Below are 19,382 nucleotides of genomic sequence, written 5' to 3'. Positions count from 1 at the left end.
ACCCTTTGTTGTCCTTCCACCCAAGGTCACTGCAAGAGCCACCCTACCAATATAGTTCTTCAGTCTCTGCCAAATATTCCTATATCTACATAGCCTAGACTAGGGATGTTAAAATGCGTTGTTTTTTTGGTAAACATGTAACCGCTGAATTTTTCAGCGGTTACAAGTTTACAGGAAGCAGCGTGCAGCTCCCACCAGCCCCACCCCATACTGCTGCCTCTGTATCAGAAGCAGCAGCATGAGGGAGTTGGTCCTTGCAGGGAGCCAGCTTGCCTTCTTAAAAGCCAGCTCCCCGCAAGCACCAGCTCCTGTTTGGCCCCCTGCGCTGCTGCCTTTATCAGTGGCAGCAACACAGGGGTCAGGCGGCATGGGAACCAATTAAAAGCCCCATGAGCACCAGCTCCTGCCTGCTCCCTCTACTCTGAAACAGAGGCAGCAGTGCGCAGCAGGGAGGGCTTCCATGTAGCCATGAAGTTTAACCAATGAGCCCCCCAACTGATCCTCAATTGGAGCAACCAGCATTCCTGCACAGGCACTTTACAACTTTGCTTTCTTTCCTATCATGGCATGTCCAACAATTTGACCATTTCAACATCTTCACTTCTGTGATGGAGAGCATACTGATTTTCCTTTCTGTGGCTAGTCATGATTCTGTTTCATAGGTTAAGAGGGGTTGAATTTCAAGGAACAAAATGTGTACGTATATGTGTGTGTACATGATGGGGGGTGTGGCTGGGTCAAAGCACTTTTTAAAAGGTGCAGAGACTGGCTGATGGAATACTGCCCAGACAGAGTAGCACCACACAGAAGGACTCTGCAAGCCGTACAATCTTAGTAAAGCTGTTCCAAAATGTTTACTCTTCAGGATTGCTGAAGTTTCCTGGTGGTTTAGTTTTTGTTTTTAAACTAGTGTTAATTTTCAGCTTCCACCAGAGAGCCATCACAGATGGGAAGAGAGTACCATACTTCGGGTCAGCATTCCAGAAATTTAGTGTCTTGCCTATAGAATGAAATGTTAACAGAGCACTAGCTATTTGGTTTGTTACATAAATTCTGAAAGTTCACCTGGCAATAAATACTTCAAGCCATTAACAACTCTACTGGGCAAACTTTGAGCATGATACACAGTAGCCAAGTGTCAAATATGAATGGAATGTAGAGGTTCGTGCATTAAATATGCAGTAGAACTGGTGCAGTCGAATGCTTAGGAGCACAAAGAGGAACATTAAAATCCATATGGAAAAATAGTTTATTTAAAATAAAAGTTTTAATGCATGTATGCAATGGACCCTGAAAAGTGACATCTATACAGCCAAATACAGGTAGATGCTCTGCAAGCTTTCCAGCATTAGCTCATACACTTTCCCCAAGCATGACCTGGCAGGACTCCACCTCTAAAAAGGTAAGACAATAACTTAATCTCCATGACTATTTACTCTCTACGAGTGGCCAGTTGCAAAGGGAAAACCTATTCACTGAAGAACAGAATGCTATCAGTTTGTTCCCCAGACTCAGAGAGCTGCTACAAATCCAACTGGATAAAGCTACTGTAAAAGGTTCTGTACTGCAAAACCATCCACTTAGATGCATTCCTGTAAGTTAGAAATTGCTGAAGCAATTTAAACCCCATTTTGCTTAAAAGCTGACATTCTGCAAGAAGTCCCGGCATGAAGTATACTTCTATGACACCTACAATCCCGAGACGAGATTATAACGGCATATCTGGCAATCTTGTAGTAAAGGAGATGATTAAATATTGGAAGAATCGAGTCCCATTCCCTGCTCTGTGACTCCTTGGGCAGCTACCCAACTACCATGTCTCAATCTCTTCACCTATATAATATGGATAATATTTATACCTCTCACACAGGCATTACAATTGGGGATGTAATAGTGTAGTCGATTAACCAATAAGCCAAAGCTCATAGGTTAATGCTATAGACTACATGCATTCTCCCCTTCCTTTCCCCCGCCAGTACGTTTTTTAGCAGGCTGGCCAGCAGCCCAGCTCAGACCCGCTGCAGCTCTCTATTTAAAGTGTATTAGGAACCAGGAGGACAGGCAGCCTTGCTCAGTTCTGGCTTATGCCACAATTATGACAAGCCCAAAACATGCACTGAATTAGACACGCACTCAGCTGATGCATCAACTCAGGAGCTCAGACCCCTCCCACCCCAGACAGGGGCTGCCCGGGAACTATAGAATAGTTGACTAACCGATAAGAATTAGATTAATCGACTATTCAATTAACTGATACTTAACATCTCTAATTACAATGCCATTAATGTCTGTGAAGCTCTTTGACACTATGTAAAGCACAGTTCTCACACTAGAGGGTGTAAAGAAATTCGGGGGGGGAAGGGCGCGAGGCAACCCAGTCCCCACCTTCCCCATCAAGTTTTGCTGCCCCAGTCAGTTCCTCTTTTTTTTTTTTTTTGCTCAACAAGTTTTGCTGTTGGGGGGAGTGTAAGTTTTTCAAAAATTAAAAAGGGGCCGTGATGCCAAAAAGTTTGGAAACCCCTGATGTAAAGCAATAGTTTAACACTGGAGCATGGCATTACTGTTATACATTGGAACCTCTCATCAGTATTAAAAAAATACTGAGCAAATTTGATCAAATTAAAAAAGGGGTAAAAAAAAAATCAAAGTTTCTGCGTTCTCAAATAAAATGCATTAGTCACAACACACACATGCATTCCCCAACCAAACCTAAGACCAAAAACCTCTTCCTTATAAACTAATTTAATCAAATGCTGTGTAATACTGCTACAAGGAGGCCACTGTAAAGGCTTAAATGGTTCTATTTCCGTGCCCATTTGTTATTCAACACCACAGAGGAATAAAAAGGAGTAGAGATTGGGGGAGAGGGAGAGAGGCTAAATTGCTTTATTAGAATCATTCTGTTCTGCTTAATGATCATGTATCAATGAAATGATTATTTGATGTAACATGCAGCTGTATAACGTACAAGGCCTTCTGTATACTCAAAGCAATTGGCTACAATCAGCCTCTTATCTCTCCTATCCTTTAACTTCATTGTTGAGCCGTCTACAGAAGGCTAGCATGACAACCATCTTTCAGGAAGTGACTAAGACGCCACTTAAGTGATTCCTTTTTATCTTCAAGGGTGAAGTCCAATTATGTCAGACACCCTTTTCCTTCCAAAAGGGAAGGGCCATGATGAAAGGACATAATATTTTGCAATTTCAAAGTTATCAAGAGATGCTTCCATCTCAGAGCACCATAGATTAAAGAAGCAGCTGACTATGGGCTCAATTATTAAACACATTAAACACCAAGGAAGGCTGTGACAAGCTAACAAGCAGTAGGACTTTCTAAGCTTAACACGCAACCCTTATTTAAAGGCAAGCTGTTGAAAGAGTAGGCTATTTCCATTATGGGTTACATACCATAGGCCCTGATCCTGCAAGGTATTAATTGGGGGGGAGGGAGGGGGAAACCTGTGCCAACATGCAGTCCCACAAAAGGAAAGGATTGCTGGATCAGTGCCACAGAGATTTCTTGGGCTTTAGGGAGCCTAGCATGGCTGCAACACTGTTTGCATGCATTGCACCAAACATTGTTACCGTATTACAAACTTGGTTAAAACCATGCTATGAACTACCTTTTGTGGGAGAAAGGAGCTTTTGTTTATAGCAATACAGTATTTAGGTTAGCACAAGTTACCCCTCTCCTCCTCCCCTCCCGCACAAAAAATAACTTCTGGTAAAACAATTGAATGCTGGACAACTTCAGCAAGCTCTGAACTGCATTCGGCAAACATTTCTAAACATCGTTTGCTCAAGATGATAAACATTTTTAAAGATTTAATGAAGTTTTTTAAAAATTAGACATCTCTGAAACAAGTGCGAATTTGTAAATGTTACAAGGCCCAAAGCTCCCTATTAACTATTTTTACTTAAATTAGAAAAACTCCACAATTATGACATGCACTCAGCTGATGCATCAACTCATGGTGTCAGATGCCATCAGGGACATCTACCCAGAAGACATCATTAAACATTGGCAATATCAGGAGAGATGAGCAGGAGCGCCAATGAGAGGCACAGCCAGGAAATGCAGATGACATGCATCTGACGAAGTGGGTCTTTGCCCATGAAAGCTTATGCTCCAACACTTCGGTTAGTCTATAAGGTGCCACAGGACTCCTCACCGCCACAGCCAGGAAAGTAACTCAAATACTTCCCTGGTGGATTGTATTTTCTAACAGACAACTGTTCCTAAATTCCGATTTATTAAGGGACAATCATCACTCATTGATATATTTGCTTTCCACTACCAATTCTCTGTAAAACTTTCCATGCACTTGACCTGAACACTTGACTGCTAATATCCAAACAATATTGTTAAAATTGCACACGAAGTCTCTACTACTGCTGATTATATATTATATGTAGTGTAAGACTCTAAAGCAAAACTTTTATTTATAGATAATCCAAGCATGATATATAGATGCACAGAAACTTCCCCCCACCCCCCCAAGCTGTGTACACTGTACATTTTTTTTAAACATTAGCTTCAGTACTGCCACCTATGTGAAAGAGGATAATGCATTTAAATGGGCTTGGACCTGAACATGCCACACAGACTGAAAATTTGCCCAGCCTATGGGATTCTGTTCCCAGCTTAGCTGAGAAAGAAGTATGCTAAATAGCTATTTTCTTTGTAAGTAAGAACCCCAAAGTCTTTGCAGATACAAATCAGAAGAAAACTGCCTCAGAGATGTAGATTCTTGTTGAAGGAGCAGCTTTCTGTATGCTATTTGTAGCAAAGGAATGAACTAAAGCCTTGTTTACAATAGAAAGGGTTTATGGTTCTAGCTATACTCAGTTATACCAGCACCAGTGTTCTCTGTAAGTTGAGCGCTTGGGCGGTAGCCCAGGAGAGTTGCAAATACTGATCAGCTGATTAGCAGAGCACTTCCCACACCATTTTTATTGGTACTGCACATCTGCACATGCTTTGGTGCACATAACAAAATTTATTCTGTATATGGATGGAAAAAATGAAAGGGAACATTGCTAGCAAAACCCCTTTCTTCCCCTCCCCTTCCCCCGAGTGGAAACATAGCTTATAGTAGCAAAAAGGATTATTTTGACTATATATCTTATTATTCCCCAGAATAAAATAAATTATATAGGCAAAAGGACTTTCATGGACACTTATGCCCGCACTATAAGGTTTTAACCATAGAGTTATGCCGGTCAGGTGTGTGATATTTCATACTCCTTATTGACAAATCTATGTTGGCAAAACTTTAAAGATATAAACAAGATCTGATCATTAATGTGAATGGTGGATCTCAGCAAGATAAAGCGGTGCAGACTATTTCTGAAAAGCAACAAAACTGCCCTCTGGGGAGCTCCAAACAAGGTTTGGGAATTTAAAAACAACCACCACAAAAACAAAAGGGAACTCTTAATTTGAGAAAACATGTAACTGGTTTCAGCCCAAATTCATTCAAGTCACTATCCATAAACCATTTGGAATAGAATGTTTGGTTAGATCTTTGACATCCTTAGGCTCCATATACAGGGGGTGCACTTAGCGCAGTAGTTAGTTTACATGAGGAGATTGGAAGAGCATGCAAATGCACAAGGGTTCACTGGATTATACCAAATTACTGGGCACCAGAACACTCTTTGAAACTCTATATGTACTAAGGGTTAGATGAAATTTGATGGCACATGCAGGACATCACTTATACTAGAATTCTGTTTGATATTCATATGAAAGGATGACTTGGAATCAAAACACAGCTCGATCTAACAGGTGCAAAAAAGCAGAACAAAGAATTTGTCACTAAAGGCAGCAGACATCTGAGAATATATGGCAAGCAGTTCTGCAGATTATGGCAATGCTATTTTTACAGCGTCACTTTTCTGAGCAGAACGACTTTTAAGGCATTTTTCTTGATGCAGTTTGAAGGGAATAGAGAGGGGTAACAAAGGGATGAAATTCACTAGAAGTTATATTGAAGTACAGTAAAACTCCAGTGGTCCGGCATCCAATGGTCCAGCACTCCTGATGGTCCGGGTTCCAGATGGTGCAGGAAGTGCTCCAGGCAGCCAGACAATTGGAGCTGCTCTGCCCCCAGCTTCCAGAGCGTGCTGTGCTATGTTGGTCAGTTTCAGCAGCGGCTGACTTGGGGAAGTCTGGGGCAGAGCAACTGGGGTGCTGCCAGGTTGGTCCCGCAGCGCCGAGGGGTGCATCCCCCCCCCACTCCACCCCAGATCCCTCATAGCCCCCCCCTTCCTATGGTCTGGCATATCTGATAATCCGGCACCCCCTGGGTCCTAAAGGTGCTGAATTATCGGAAGTTTACTGTATAACATACAGGCAGTCCCCGGGTTACATCAATCTGACTTGCGTTGGATCCCTAGTTACAAACGGGGGGGGGAGGTGCAGCTAGTGCGGGGTGCCTCCCCCACTGTCGCCACCTCCGGCGGCGCAGGGGGCGCTTCCCCCCAGCAGACCAGGGAGACACGGAGCTAGCGCCACCTCTCCCCCCCAGCAGACCAGGGAGACGCTGTGCGGCTTTTCTCGCCGCGGAGGACGCGGGTCTGCTGGGGGGAACAAGACACCAGCCAAAAGGGGGCACCCCAGAGCAGAAAAATTAATTTCCTAGGGAACAGCAGGAGCAGCTGAGACCCATTGTGTTACAGTCCCCACCTTGGGAGCAACAGCTCTTTCCCTCTTCAGCACTGGAGCTGCAAATATCTTGTTAGCGTCACATGAAATTAACAAGTCCCTTCCAGCCTGGCAGAGGTGAAGCTGAAAAATTACCCAGTGGTGTGGGTGGGCAAGAATGGGGAGGAGCAGGACAGAAGGGAAGAGGGGATAAGCCCCAACCCCACACCCTGGCTGGAGCGGAGCAGGGTAAGCCCCGAGGGGATGAGTCTGGTTGCAAAGTGGGTGAGTAGACAATGAGGACCCACCTGTGGCTAAACTCCTGTTCCCAACACAGAATTTTTCTTTAAAATTAATCCTGTGGATAAATTCACACACACACTTCACAGGAAAGGATTTCCATTTTCTGCTCAGCAGAATATAACAACAGCTTTGACTGTATCAATATTTCACTGTGCTCTCCAATGACTATTGATTATACTTAATACCCATTTCACTGAACCGTCTGTAGCAAATTCTATTTGGAACAGTAATATGCATTGAATAAACTTTTTTTAGTTATAAAAAACAAAGATTCTGACTATTAAATGAGTAACTGGGATCTTTCAGGTACCCCAAAAGGAAGATTTGGATATAGCATGAAACACTGAAACTTATGATCAATTTTTAATTAAAATATCAACCAAAAAAACCTTCATATCAAAACAGTATGTGTTTTTCTTAGAATAAGGAAGTTGTATGAGAATCAGGGTCTTTTCCACCTAACTCCAGCTCCCCCCCCGCCCCCCCCAACATATGTACCAGTTCCGACTTACATACAAATTCAACTTAAGAACAAACCTACAGTCCCTATCTTGGGACTTCTTGAAATATCTATGAAATTTCATAGGTCTTCATTCAGCATACAAGAATACAGCACAATTGTTTAAATTAAAATGACAACAGCAACCAATACAAACACTTAAATGCACAATTAAGTGGAACAGCACCATATGGTCTCCTGCACAACAGGGTCCAATAAAGCATATCGAGAATTGTTACACTCCATTTCCAGGTATTCCAGGATGCGCTTTATTTCCCACTTGTGAATGTCTTTTGCTTTGCATCGGTGTTAGCATTCTATCACTGTGTTTAGTGAGTATGTCTGTCAAAACAAGTTTTTATTGCAGTTCTAAATGCACTCTATAAAGGCAACTGCTGTGCATTTTCTAAAGCCAATTTTAAAAATCTGATCTCAACTGTATTCTGAAATATCTGTGAACTGTATCCCTGAAGATTAGTTCATTGTTGAAATTAGATTCAACATGGATCGGTACAAAGAATAAAGCTTAAAAATGAACCATCTTTTTCAACCACTCCTCTAAGTCAGTAATTTCTTGGACAAAATTTGGAGAATTTTTGAGCTCCATTAAGCCAACAGCAGCTAACACAATTAAATTGGAGAACTGTGCCACCAAAATGTTACCTAGATTCCATGAAACTGCTGAGCTGTTTTATTCTGTGCTCTGTTCAAAGATCCATGCTGTGTTTATATAGCAGGGCAACATCCAAACATTTTGTCGGGCACTAATATTCAACATTACTTTCACCCCTAGCTTTCCTATGTTTGTTACACAGTTATGCTTTTCCACAACTGAAGGAAGACCAGCACCACACATCTAACACCAGCTGGCTGTTTAAACCCAGTTGGCACAGGAATTTAGTACTGTACACAACACTGACATCAATGGAAAAAACAAATACCCCACCTGTCATGACAAGCATTATCAGAACTATAATCTGATCACACAAAAAAAGTCAAGTCTCTTTGCTATTCTCGCCATATAAATGCATTAAACTCTACAAACTCTGAAGTAAACTAAATCCAATTACAAAATTTGTCAATGTTGAATTTTGGAACTGTACTGTAGCATCTTTTCCCTCTCTGCGTAGAAGAGCCAGTAGAGAACTATGCTCTTTACATTAACAAGCTTGCATATCAATTAGATTAAGTTATGCATGGGAACTCTGAAGAGGCCAGCCCTCATTCTCCAAAATACATTATTTACAAGCTCGAGTTAACAGCTCAGCTGTCAAAAGGTACTATTTACCCACTCCAAAATTCTTAAAAATGATCTAAATTGGCATGCTGAATTTAAAGCATCTCTGTTCAAAGCAAGAACCGTAAAAGCAGAAATAGGTTCCTATGATTTTTTTCTAACCTTGCAAGTCAAAACCTGCAGGTTTAAAAAAAATCCTTCATTTAAGGAAAAAACCTGTGTATTGTTGTAGTAATAAAACATTCCAATTCCAGAGCAAAACAAGATGTTTAGGGTGTTCATTTACATGCAAATGCCAAGCATATGCTCATGTCTCACTACCGCAGAGCCATCAGTGAAGGCAGGCACAAGGGAGGTAAATTGCATGGCCAAGGCAGGAAACACAAATGAAGGATTTAGCATCATCCCGTGACACAGTAAAATGTCTTTTTGATTTCTTCTTTAAGGAGACTCCACCTCCCACTATGATGGAAAATTAAGAACTCAGATTGTTAGACTGCATACAAACAACTGTATCATTGCTACTGCAACACCGACAGGCAGAACCAAATCTGGGATTTCTGGAGCTTAGTGCATGAGCCTCTACAACTTGAGCTAAAAGGCAAACTCATTCTTTCTCTCTAGATAGTCTAAAGTGCCACTACATGGGACAGTACACCACACTCAGAAGGTGTATGGGTTACACTACTACGGTATACACAAATTAAGCACAAACGAGTTTAAGATTTTGGACAAGAAAGCTTAGTTTAAATATAATTTGTGCATTGCTTTACTGAAACTAACAGTAAAACACTCCAAGTAATCCAACCTAGAGGTGACAGTTTTCTCTCTCGCCACAGAGACCAAGACATAAAGGCAAAGGAAGAAAAGACAGTATGAGATGAATAGAGATCGCATGCCTGCGATTAAAGACTTGTAAAGGAAGATGAGTTTCTCTGTACCCTTACAAAGGATGGTGCCATCACCCATCTACTTTACAACTTTTAACAATTTGGAACCAATCAAGATTGAGTGGCTCTCAACAAGGGTTCTGTCCACACACAATGCTGATGCTACTTTCTAAGGATGCATCTACATGGCACTCTAAACTTGAAATAAGAGATGCAATTTGCACTATGCAAATTGCATATCTTATCTCATATCTATTTTGAAATAGCTTATTTTGAAATAGGGCACGGTACACATAGCACCAAATTTCGAAATAACACACTATTTCAAGCCATCCCTTATCCCTCATGCAACAAGGTTTACTGGGATGGCGAAACAGTGCAACCATTATTTCGAAATAAAGGATGGCTTGTGTAAATGTGGAATAGCTATTTTGGGATCCCGAAATAGCCATGTAGTATAGACACACCCTTAGTAACTATGGCAGCTAGCAAGGTTCCCTTCTCTGCCAGCATATACAGCTGGCACATGGTGGTCTTCTTGAAACTCATTTGGCTGAGCAGATGAAACTACTGCCCTCCTCCCTCCAAAGAGCTCTTGTGTAACTGGTTTGGCTGGTTGTACTCCCCCCCCCTCCACAGCATTCTGTGCAGTGGAACATCCCAGAGTGCATCGCCCACTACTGCTGTATACATGACTTCTATCTTACTCAGTTCCTACCTTGGGCAATTTACCCAGGATTCTCCAAAAGACGACATGGTAAAGCAGCCTGGTAGGTGCACACAGAAACACAGTGGACCCTCGTTTATATTGTTGGGGAAAAAATCTGTCAACATAACACAGTGTGTTAAAAGGGTCAAATAACAGTGTCATAACCTAGTTACAGAGAGTCTTTGGTGTTCTTGAGAGGACTTAATCATAGAATACTAGGACTAGAAGGGACCTCATGAGGTCATCGAATCCAGTCCCCTGCCCTTATGGCAGGACCAAATACTGTCTAGACCATCCCTGATAGACATTTACCTAACTACTCTTAAATATCTTCAGAGATGGGGATTCTACAACCACTCTGGGCAATTTATTCCAGTGTTTAACTACCCTGACAGGAAGTTTTTCCTAGTGTCCAACCTAAACCTCCCTTGCTGCAGTTTAAGCCCATTGCTTCTTGTTCTATCCTCAGAGGCCAAGATGAACACGTTTTCTCCCTCCTCCTTATGATGCCCTTTTAGATACCTGAAAACTGCTATCATGTCCCCCTTCAATCTTCTCTTTTCCAAACTAAACAAACCCAATTCTTTCAGCCTTCCTTCATAGGTCATGTTCTCTAGACCTTTAATCATTCTTGTTGCTCTTCTCTGGACCCTCTCCAATTTCTCCACATCTTTCTTGAAATGCGGTGCCTAGACCTGGACACAATACTCCAACTGAGGCCTAACCAGAGCAGAGTAGAGTGGAAGAATGACTTAAGAGCAACACTGGCTAAACTCTGGGATAACGGCAACTTACGCAGATGTTAATGGTACACAATGTTCGTAATTCCTAAGACACGTGAAAATATATTTTACATTTTCAACGTTAAGTTGACTTATGCCTAATGACACTGAAAAGAGCAGTTGACCATCTGACCTTTTGGTCATAAAGTAAGTCCATGCAAATCTCAGACTTTCTTATCCTCTTTGCTACCCTCTTTCTTACCCACTTCAGCTTTTGCTTAGCAAGACATGGCTGGTTTATAAAACTGTCAGTTAAAGATGACAGGAAATGTCAGAGCAAGCAAAGAGGCTTTTGACCTAGAATCTAAGCACTCTAGTGCACAGGACCTGCATATAAATTACAGGTTTTCAGGAAGCTACTAGGAAACATTTGCCTGCTATTTAGAATTTATTAGCAATTCCCAGAGGAAGCACTTTGATTTAGTGCCATGTTCCCATATTAGTAGCGATGCTCCTGTATTACAGACTTCGCTCCCCCCCCTACAACACACACCCCTCCTCTCTCATCCATGAAGCAGGAGTTCATTTCACCCAGCTGTTCTTCTGAAGACTATCAACATGAGAACCAGACTGCGCTCAAAGAGCATAACCCAATTACAGACCATTTTGTAATGCTGTAATGTGGTAGCAGGGAAGAGGGGACTCCTGCAATGTCCTTGAGAGTGTGTTTTTAATCTTCTGACTTTGCAGGAGACCTACCCTCTAACAGATGGACCTCAGAGAGACCACTCCTTCTCTCTGGGGATCCTCTGTCCCACCACTGGTCATAATTTGTAACTCATTCAGGTGCTGCATATAAACACAGTTTTAAGTTAATCATCATTGATATGGGGATTTGAGACTACAATCCAGGGAAGTCGGTCAGCTTCCAAAACATAGGCCTTCACCATTTGAGCTTACAGTTGAAAAATCAGAAAAAATAAGAGTCCACAGGACAAGAATGCAGCACTCCTGAAAGGGTGTGAGATAGAGGAAGATCAAACATAGGTACTTTGCCTGTGGTTACTTTCTTTCTACACGGCACAGTCGCTGTGTAAAGCAGGGGTAATCTCTTTTTTCAAGGTCCAAATTACTTGGTCAAGGTCCAGACTCCAGAGAAAATAACAATAATAATTAAATAAAAAGATTTTGTGGTCTGTTCAAAGCATCTGGCCGAATTTGGCCTGCAGTCTATTTATTGACTATGGGGTAGTGAGAGGGTCAGAAAGCATGGTGGGCCTTACAAACTTATGTTATACACAGAGTCTTAAGAGACTTCCAAGGCAAGAGAAGTTTCACTGCTTTGCTTCCTTCCACTCACAAACCTCTTCACCACAGTTTACATTTGAATGAGTGATGATCTATCTGACAGAGGCAGCAATGCGGGGTGGCAGCAGCCCTTGTCCGTGGGGGGGGGGGGGGGGGGTCTAAACTCCTCACAAACAGAGACTGCTCTACAGGATGGGAAGTAGCTTGGAAACCCCCCCTCTTCCCCTCAGACAGAGACTACTTCACAGCAGGCCTCCCCTGCCCTCCCCCTATGCTGCTGCCTCTGATAGAGGCAACAGGAGAGAACCGGGGGGGAGGGAGGGGGCACCGTGGAGCCTTTAATCCCCCCAGCACTAGCTCTTGCCTGCCCGCCTCACTGCCTCTGAAGGAAGCACTAAGGGGGTCGGAGGGGGACGGGGGGACGGGACAGGCAGGCCCATGGGAGCCAATACATATGGAGAGCTAGCTTGAAACCCGGTTCCAGCCTGCCTCCTCACCCTCCACACTGATGCCTCTATCAGAGGCAGCAGCATGGTGGGGGTTTGCAGGCAGATCTGGTGCTCATGGGTAGCCTGCTTAAAGCCAGCTCTCCATAGACACCGGTTCCTGCTACTCGCCCCCCCTTGCTGCCTCTAATATAGAGTGCATATATATAGTCAATAGAATTAACCGATAAGCCTAGTCTTATCAGTCAATCGCTTATTTGGCTATATGCTAACATCCCTAATTTGAAGCAACAATACCCAATGGTCAATCTCATCATCTGAGTCTTGGAAGGCCATTTACTTATGGAAAAATAGATATGCATTACCTGCTAAAGAACAAAATAATAGACAATAGTAGACCTGTAATTAAATCTGTACTTCCTGTAAAGGATCGCCAGCTGCCGTAGCTAGGTACCAGTTCTTCTGGTTAATTCTCTTACATGCTATATATGTATATTTCTGTATGGAGAAGTAAGGCTCAAAATCTCTCACAGTATATGCATATATGCACTTTCAGCTTTGTACATAGTAAGAGACAAAAGGGAGGTTGATATCAAGTGAATAGCAAGTACAAAACGCCTTTAAACATCATACACCTTAGAAAACCTATACATTTTAAGATCTCTCCCACAATACAGAACCAAAGCCACACCTTCCTAAGCATCCAATGAACACTTCAACAGCTCAAATTTCTGGTTGTGATGTAGGCTCACAGTAACTGCAATGCAGCACTCCTGTGGCCTTTGATTTCAGAATCTATCTTCTGAAGCAGCAATATTGCCACTCAATCAGAGTAAAACTCAAGGGTGAGTCCTTAACAAAATAAATGATGCAATCTGTCCAGTTGCAATCCATTCTAGATACAACTGCCTGCAACAGCATTAGCCTCAATTTCATAACAGTACATTTAAGCAGGTAAAAAATAAATTATTCAATTAAATATAACTCCCAAAGAACTTCTTCTTGATATAAAAATAAGAACAGAGTAATTAGATCTTGACGTAAGCGGCCACTCTCTGGTTACAAAAAAATGTTTCCAAGGCACTCAGTCTCATTAATCTTTCATTTCCAAAAGGATCAGAAATCTGTGAAAAACTGCTTGCAGAAAAGATTGCATTAAAATGAGAGCAATGTTGCGCATGTGAGATAAATTCCATGTAATGCACTATTTTATTATTCAGTAGTTACAGAAGAATCCTTCACTGAAAGACATGGAAAGCATAGAAAATTCATAGGAGACTGATCTATTTCAGCATGCTAATAAAAACAGAACCATTCTCGAGGTACAGTGCTACGCTACTATATTTGTTTCAAGTAGGCAAACTAGGGATACCATGTGAAATTAAAGTACAAGCCATCTTCCAAACAGGCGCTATGAGATAGATTTTCCCCCTTTCGGGCTGGGGGAGAGGTGAGGAGGAGTGCAGTAAGCACTTACTTTATGCTGCAAATCTGTCAACTCAGTAAGTACTGAGCAAGAAGCAGCAGTTCCAACTTCTTTCAATATGTCCCTTCTCCGAGTTTACCTATAACAATAGTTATAACAGCAATTTGATGCACTGGGAAGCCACCCCGGTCCCCAAGATATTCTGCTCATCACAAGCAATGCATGAGAAATCTGATTAGAATGTAAAACACATGCAGGAGGAGGTATGGCTTCCTTTTAAGTTTATCTGCCTTTTGCAAAAGGAAGAGCAAAGCAAATAAGTTTACAAAACACAGCAGAGGGGTCCCATTAGTAGAAATGGCTTCCACTTTACAATAGGTGAAAACGTAAAAGGACTCGGCAAAGTTTCCTTCTGATGAAGGGAGAAGTATGAACAATGGACAAATCAAAGTCCATCAAGTCAGACCCAAGCAGCTATCGCTGATCCGCATGCATCCTGTGTTAGAATGTACAGCACAGCTGTCTGCAAGAGACAAAGTTCTCTTAGTTTCATGTGATCATTGTCCAATAACAGAGGTCACAGAAGCAAAGGAAGAAATCCATTGTTTATACGCCAAGCTGTCTCCAAAGCTTTGATTTCAAATCATACAAAAATTATTAAGGAAACAGCCACGCTTGAAACACACCCCAGTGTTCTTCTACCAGCTCAAGGCAGCCAAAATTACTTCAAAAGAAAAGTCAAGCCCAGTCACTGACCCAGACTTCAAAATAGCCTAATTTGTGTACCCTGGAGAATATTTCCTGCCACACAACACCTTTGTATGGAAAGCATTACAGTAACTTCCTGCAGAAGTCTTATTTTAACTGCAGCCCCAAACCAATGTCAACATTAAAAAATAATAACCCAATAAATGGATTTCTCAGCTGATGATTTGGATGCTCTGCGCCATGTGCTACAGAAGTGAATTTTCGGTCTCCTTTCATCTTTGGATTTTCACCATGAGAACCCTGACCACTGACAGATGGGTAAAGGGGGCAACTGCCCTGGGGCCCAGTGTTTCAAAGGGGCCTGGAGCTCTTGACCACTACCAATGAAGCATTGGCCAGAGCCCCGGAGTCCTTTGAATTGTCACTGGAGCACCATGCTGGGCACTCCGAGCGGCTTTGAGGGCTGAGGGGGGCCAGCGCTGTGCTCTGGACAGCACTAAGGGCTGACTGCCCATCACCATGGCCTGAGGCCCAGCCCCTTCTGGGGGCTCTGAGCAGGGCTCACCACACCTTGCCCTGGGGTGGATGTTGGCCCCCTCTGATGAGAACTATGCTGCAGACTAATAACCAAGTAGGATGCCACTAGTTTTGATGACAGTATCACAACAGTATTAGCAAATTCTCATGACTCATACCATTTATCCCAAATAAAAGTAACAATTAAAGGCAGCAGCACCTTGAGTATAAAGTACCAAGCAGAATCCTATTCGGTAGCCTTGATGGATCACCCCATAGGAGAGTGCACAGAAGATATGCAAGATAAGGTTTGACTCCCTGAGTTCTTCCCCCTCCAAATCCCTTAGGCAATCAATTAGAAAAGTATAGAAATGCATGTCGTATTCCAAATCTCCCCTCTCTCACATATATATAAACCCCTTTAGAAAAAGCATTAAAAAAAACTGCCAAGAAGCTCCTAATAGAAATGGAAAAACCCTGTCCCCTAAGATATTTTTAGCTTAATGAGCAAGAAAGCTCTGCTAAATCCATTAGCCTAGACCAGACCAGCTGCGGGGGCTGGGAATTTGGCTCTACTTTCACTTCTGGATATCACTGAGATCCACAGGAATAAAGTCAGAGCTGTAACTAAAGAGCTCCCAGAGTGAGCAAGCATATTTGCGTCTGCTAGAAGTGAGGTGTGGGCGGTATGAAGGGGTCATGACACGTTTCCCCCCACAGATTTTTGCCTTCCATTTAGCACAGAGGTTTTCAAACTGCAGGTTACACTACCCAAGGGAGATATGCCCCACAGTTTGAAAACCATTCCCTCCTGCCTGAAGCTGGGATAACAATGTAAAAAATGGCTACTGACAGATTTCTCTACCAGTAACTACAGTATTATACAACCTATGGATGTTCTTTTTTCTTTCCTGTTACAATTTGCTACCTCTTATCTTTTCCCATCCTCTGCTCCAGGAGTAGCAAATTGAGACACGGTATCAATCAGCCAACACAATTTGCTACCCCGACCAGAGAATGTTAAATGAGAGCCCTAGCAAATTGTGATGGGTGGTTAATACACACCCTTGGTGCACCTGCTCTGAGTCAATACATGCACTCCTGGTGAGTACACTCATCCCAACACTAGAAGCCAAGAAGGCACATACACAAGTGATGTACTGGCTGCATGCTGATGTAACTTGTGTGAACATAAGTTTGTAGTGTAGTTGTGGCCTTAGATATATATTGTTCAGAAGAGGTAACAGCAAAAGTCTGGGGGAAGGCCAAGATACACTCAGGGTATAGACTCCTATTTTTGTGGACCTGGTACCCTAAACGCTCAGGAACAAAAGGCACATAAAGACCCCAATAACTGGTTTTTTTAGTTGTGACTTTGGGATATATAACTCATGATTTTTGAATTCTTGTAATTGCCAAGGAATCTTGGGGTTGTAGATGTGCATACATTGTCATAAAGGCCAAAACTATAATTGGGTCCAAAAAGAATTAGATAAAGGTCAGGGATGAAATCCCATTCTCGGGGCATCTATATTCTTATCTTCTGCCTATATGAAGCTAGGAATGGATGACAGGATCATTCGATGACTGACTGTTCATTCCCTCTGAAGCACCTGGCACTGCCCACTGTCAGAAGATAGGGTACTGAGCTTGATGGACCATTACCGACCCAGTAAGACTGTTCTTACATTCAGTAAAAATTACAACTGATTTTTGTTTTTGAGAGGATTTAATATGAAATGGTATATGGCCCTTAGTGAATATTTAGAAACCAAATTCTACACATAAGCTGCAACATGAGAAAAAGCATCAAGGGCTAGACTGAGACACAACATAACAACTAAGAAAGGCACTTTCCAACGATGGATCAAATGAAAATGAAGTTTTGACACCAGCCTAGGAAATCGGACTGGAAGTAACATGATCCACCAAAAGTAACCTGTGCTATAAAAATTAAAAGACACAGTAAAAACATGGGAAGGGCTACACTAGAAACACGTCATTATGAAAACTACCACCAACTATTTACAAAACATTTCAATGATTATTTGCTATTAAAATATAAATTAAAGATCCCCTTGATCACCTTGACATCCATCTGCAGTCTCATCACAGGTAAATGACAAAGTGCTAAGAACAATAAAAATAAATTTTAAAAAACTAAACGATTAGAAGGGGCGAAACAATATTTAAAATGGATTACCAGCAAGAAAGAGCAATTCAGGGACTCACAGTAGCAGATAAAAACAAATTTGTGAACTGCGATGAGACTTAGTAGACAGATGAACTGGTAAAGGATTCTTTTAGGTTCTCAAAACGTGAGACACCCAGATTTTGGGAATGTATGTAAAATACGTCACTCAAGTCTCCTACACCACCACTTCAGAAGATTATATGAGACAGAGAAGAGCTGTCTTGGATAGGCAATGGGGTGCCTGTGCCTTTAAGAACAAAGCCCTGAGAAGTGGTGCCAAACAGAACTGTTCTGAGGAAGGGAAAATAAAGTCCTCCGGCCATCGTCCCCGTTCCTGTAAATGCTGCAAGATGGCTCAACGCATTGTGGTCACTGTTACCCCCTCTGCACCTCCCTATGCCAGGGTTCTGCTCTCTCTCACTCCTGGCTCCTGCACAAACCCTGATTTTGTCCGTTGGCGCCTCTCCTGTCCCTGCGTCCAGCCATGTGATGACCCTATATAGTTTTCAACCCAGCTCAGACTCCCGACTGGTCCCCTTTAACCTCTCTGAACAGCCCTCAGAGAGGGTAGCAGCTTCAGTACATGTTACTGAGCATGCTCAGTCTGTGAGAGATGCTTAGCATAAGTCAAGCAACGTACTCAGCAACTGGCCTGCCTGCAAGTGGTTCTAGCACCACTGGCCCTAGCACAGGATTGGGCCCAGCCAGGGTCAATGGGACACTAATCCTTGGGGTTGGGGACACTGGCTCCAGCTGATGCCACTGGACCCAATCCTGCACATTGCCCCATTTTTGCATCCTGATGGCTCTGCACCATAGGCAGCTGCCCCACCCTACTGCCCTGAATAAAGCACTCCAAGGATTGGAGAACTGTGCTCTATGTGGACAAAATAAAGCTCCACAGAAAAAGATCTCTAAAGTGGTGATCAGCTGAGGAAAAGAGTGTAAAGTCCCCAGATTTGGGAGGGGGGGAAGGGAGTCAATTTCAATACTTAAACACTGTCCTTTGTATAAACAATACCACTGGCTCCACAGCATGAGATGGAAGAACTCATCAGCTGGAATCCTTCCTCCCTAAAGTGCTACTTCTCTGAAGCCCCTTTTCTTCACTTACTGCAGGATGCTTTCAGACACTAACTACAAAAACAATCAGACCATCCTAATTACCATGACTTAACTGCTAGTCTATTCTTTGTGGCCAAGAAAAAGCAGCAGGTGATTAGCTTCACTGAGAGTCACCGTGTCCCTGTAGTGCAGTAATTCAATTAGATGCGCAACAGCCTTCAATCTGGGTCAGGGTCTGGCTACCTCAGCAGCATTCCCCTTGGCTGTGGTTTCATTCAACCTCACAAGCTAAGCAGGGCCAGGCCAGGCCAGGTCAAAACCCAGGCCCTACAAGTGATTAAACCAGCAACACTTGTCAGTGGCACTCTCAAGTAATGCCCTGGGATAGCATTTGGAGTCATTGTGAGCAGTGAGGTAGTGTTAAGGGTCATAGTACTGGCGGTTCCACGACCTACCCTCTCCCCAACCTACTCTCTCCCCACCTTACACTTGCTCTTTCCCACTAAAGCTCCCATGCTCTGCTCAAGTCACCTCTCAGCGTAGGCAGCTAATGAAAATGTTCTTTGGGGAGAGAGTACAACTGCTCTTTGACCCATGCAGGAGTCACTGTCTCTAGCCCAGCCTGGTGAGAAAGAGAGGACTGAGGGACTCCAAGCCCACCCCACAGAAGCAGCTCCTATCCCATGGGGATGGACTCGGCTCCCTCTC

At 42.8% G+C, this 19,382-nt stretch overlaps 1 protein-coding gene across 9 annotated transcripts in view; it reads right to left on the bottom strand.

Annotated features, from left to right (window-relative positions):
* Positions 1-19,382, bottom strand: part of MTSS1 (MTSS I-BAR domain containing 1) — a 189,875-nt gene that overhangs the window by 61,022 nt on the left and 109,471 nt on the right. Inside the window, exon 1 of one of the 9 annotated variants that reach the window (XM_075920156.1) lies at positions 10,299-10,318. The exons of the other annotated variants lie outside the window; for them this stretch is intronic. The gene's annotated coding sequence lies outside the window, so the exon portion shown is untranslated. Of the gene's footprint in view, positions 1-10,298; positions 10,319-19,382 lie in introns of those variants that run through there. 9 annotated transcript variants of the gene reach the window in all.

The sequence above is a fragment of the Pelodiscus sinensis genome, chromosome 2 (genome assembly GCF_049634645.1).
Source record: "Pelodiscus sinensis isolate JC-2024 chromosome 2, ASM4963464v1, whole genome shotgun sequence".
Taxonomy (NCBI): Eukaryota; Metazoa; Chordata; order Testudines; family Trionychidae; genus Pelodiscus; species Pelodiscus sinensis.
Note: the sequence above shows the minus strand (reverse complement) of the source record. Positions and strands in the feature narration are given on the sequence as shown.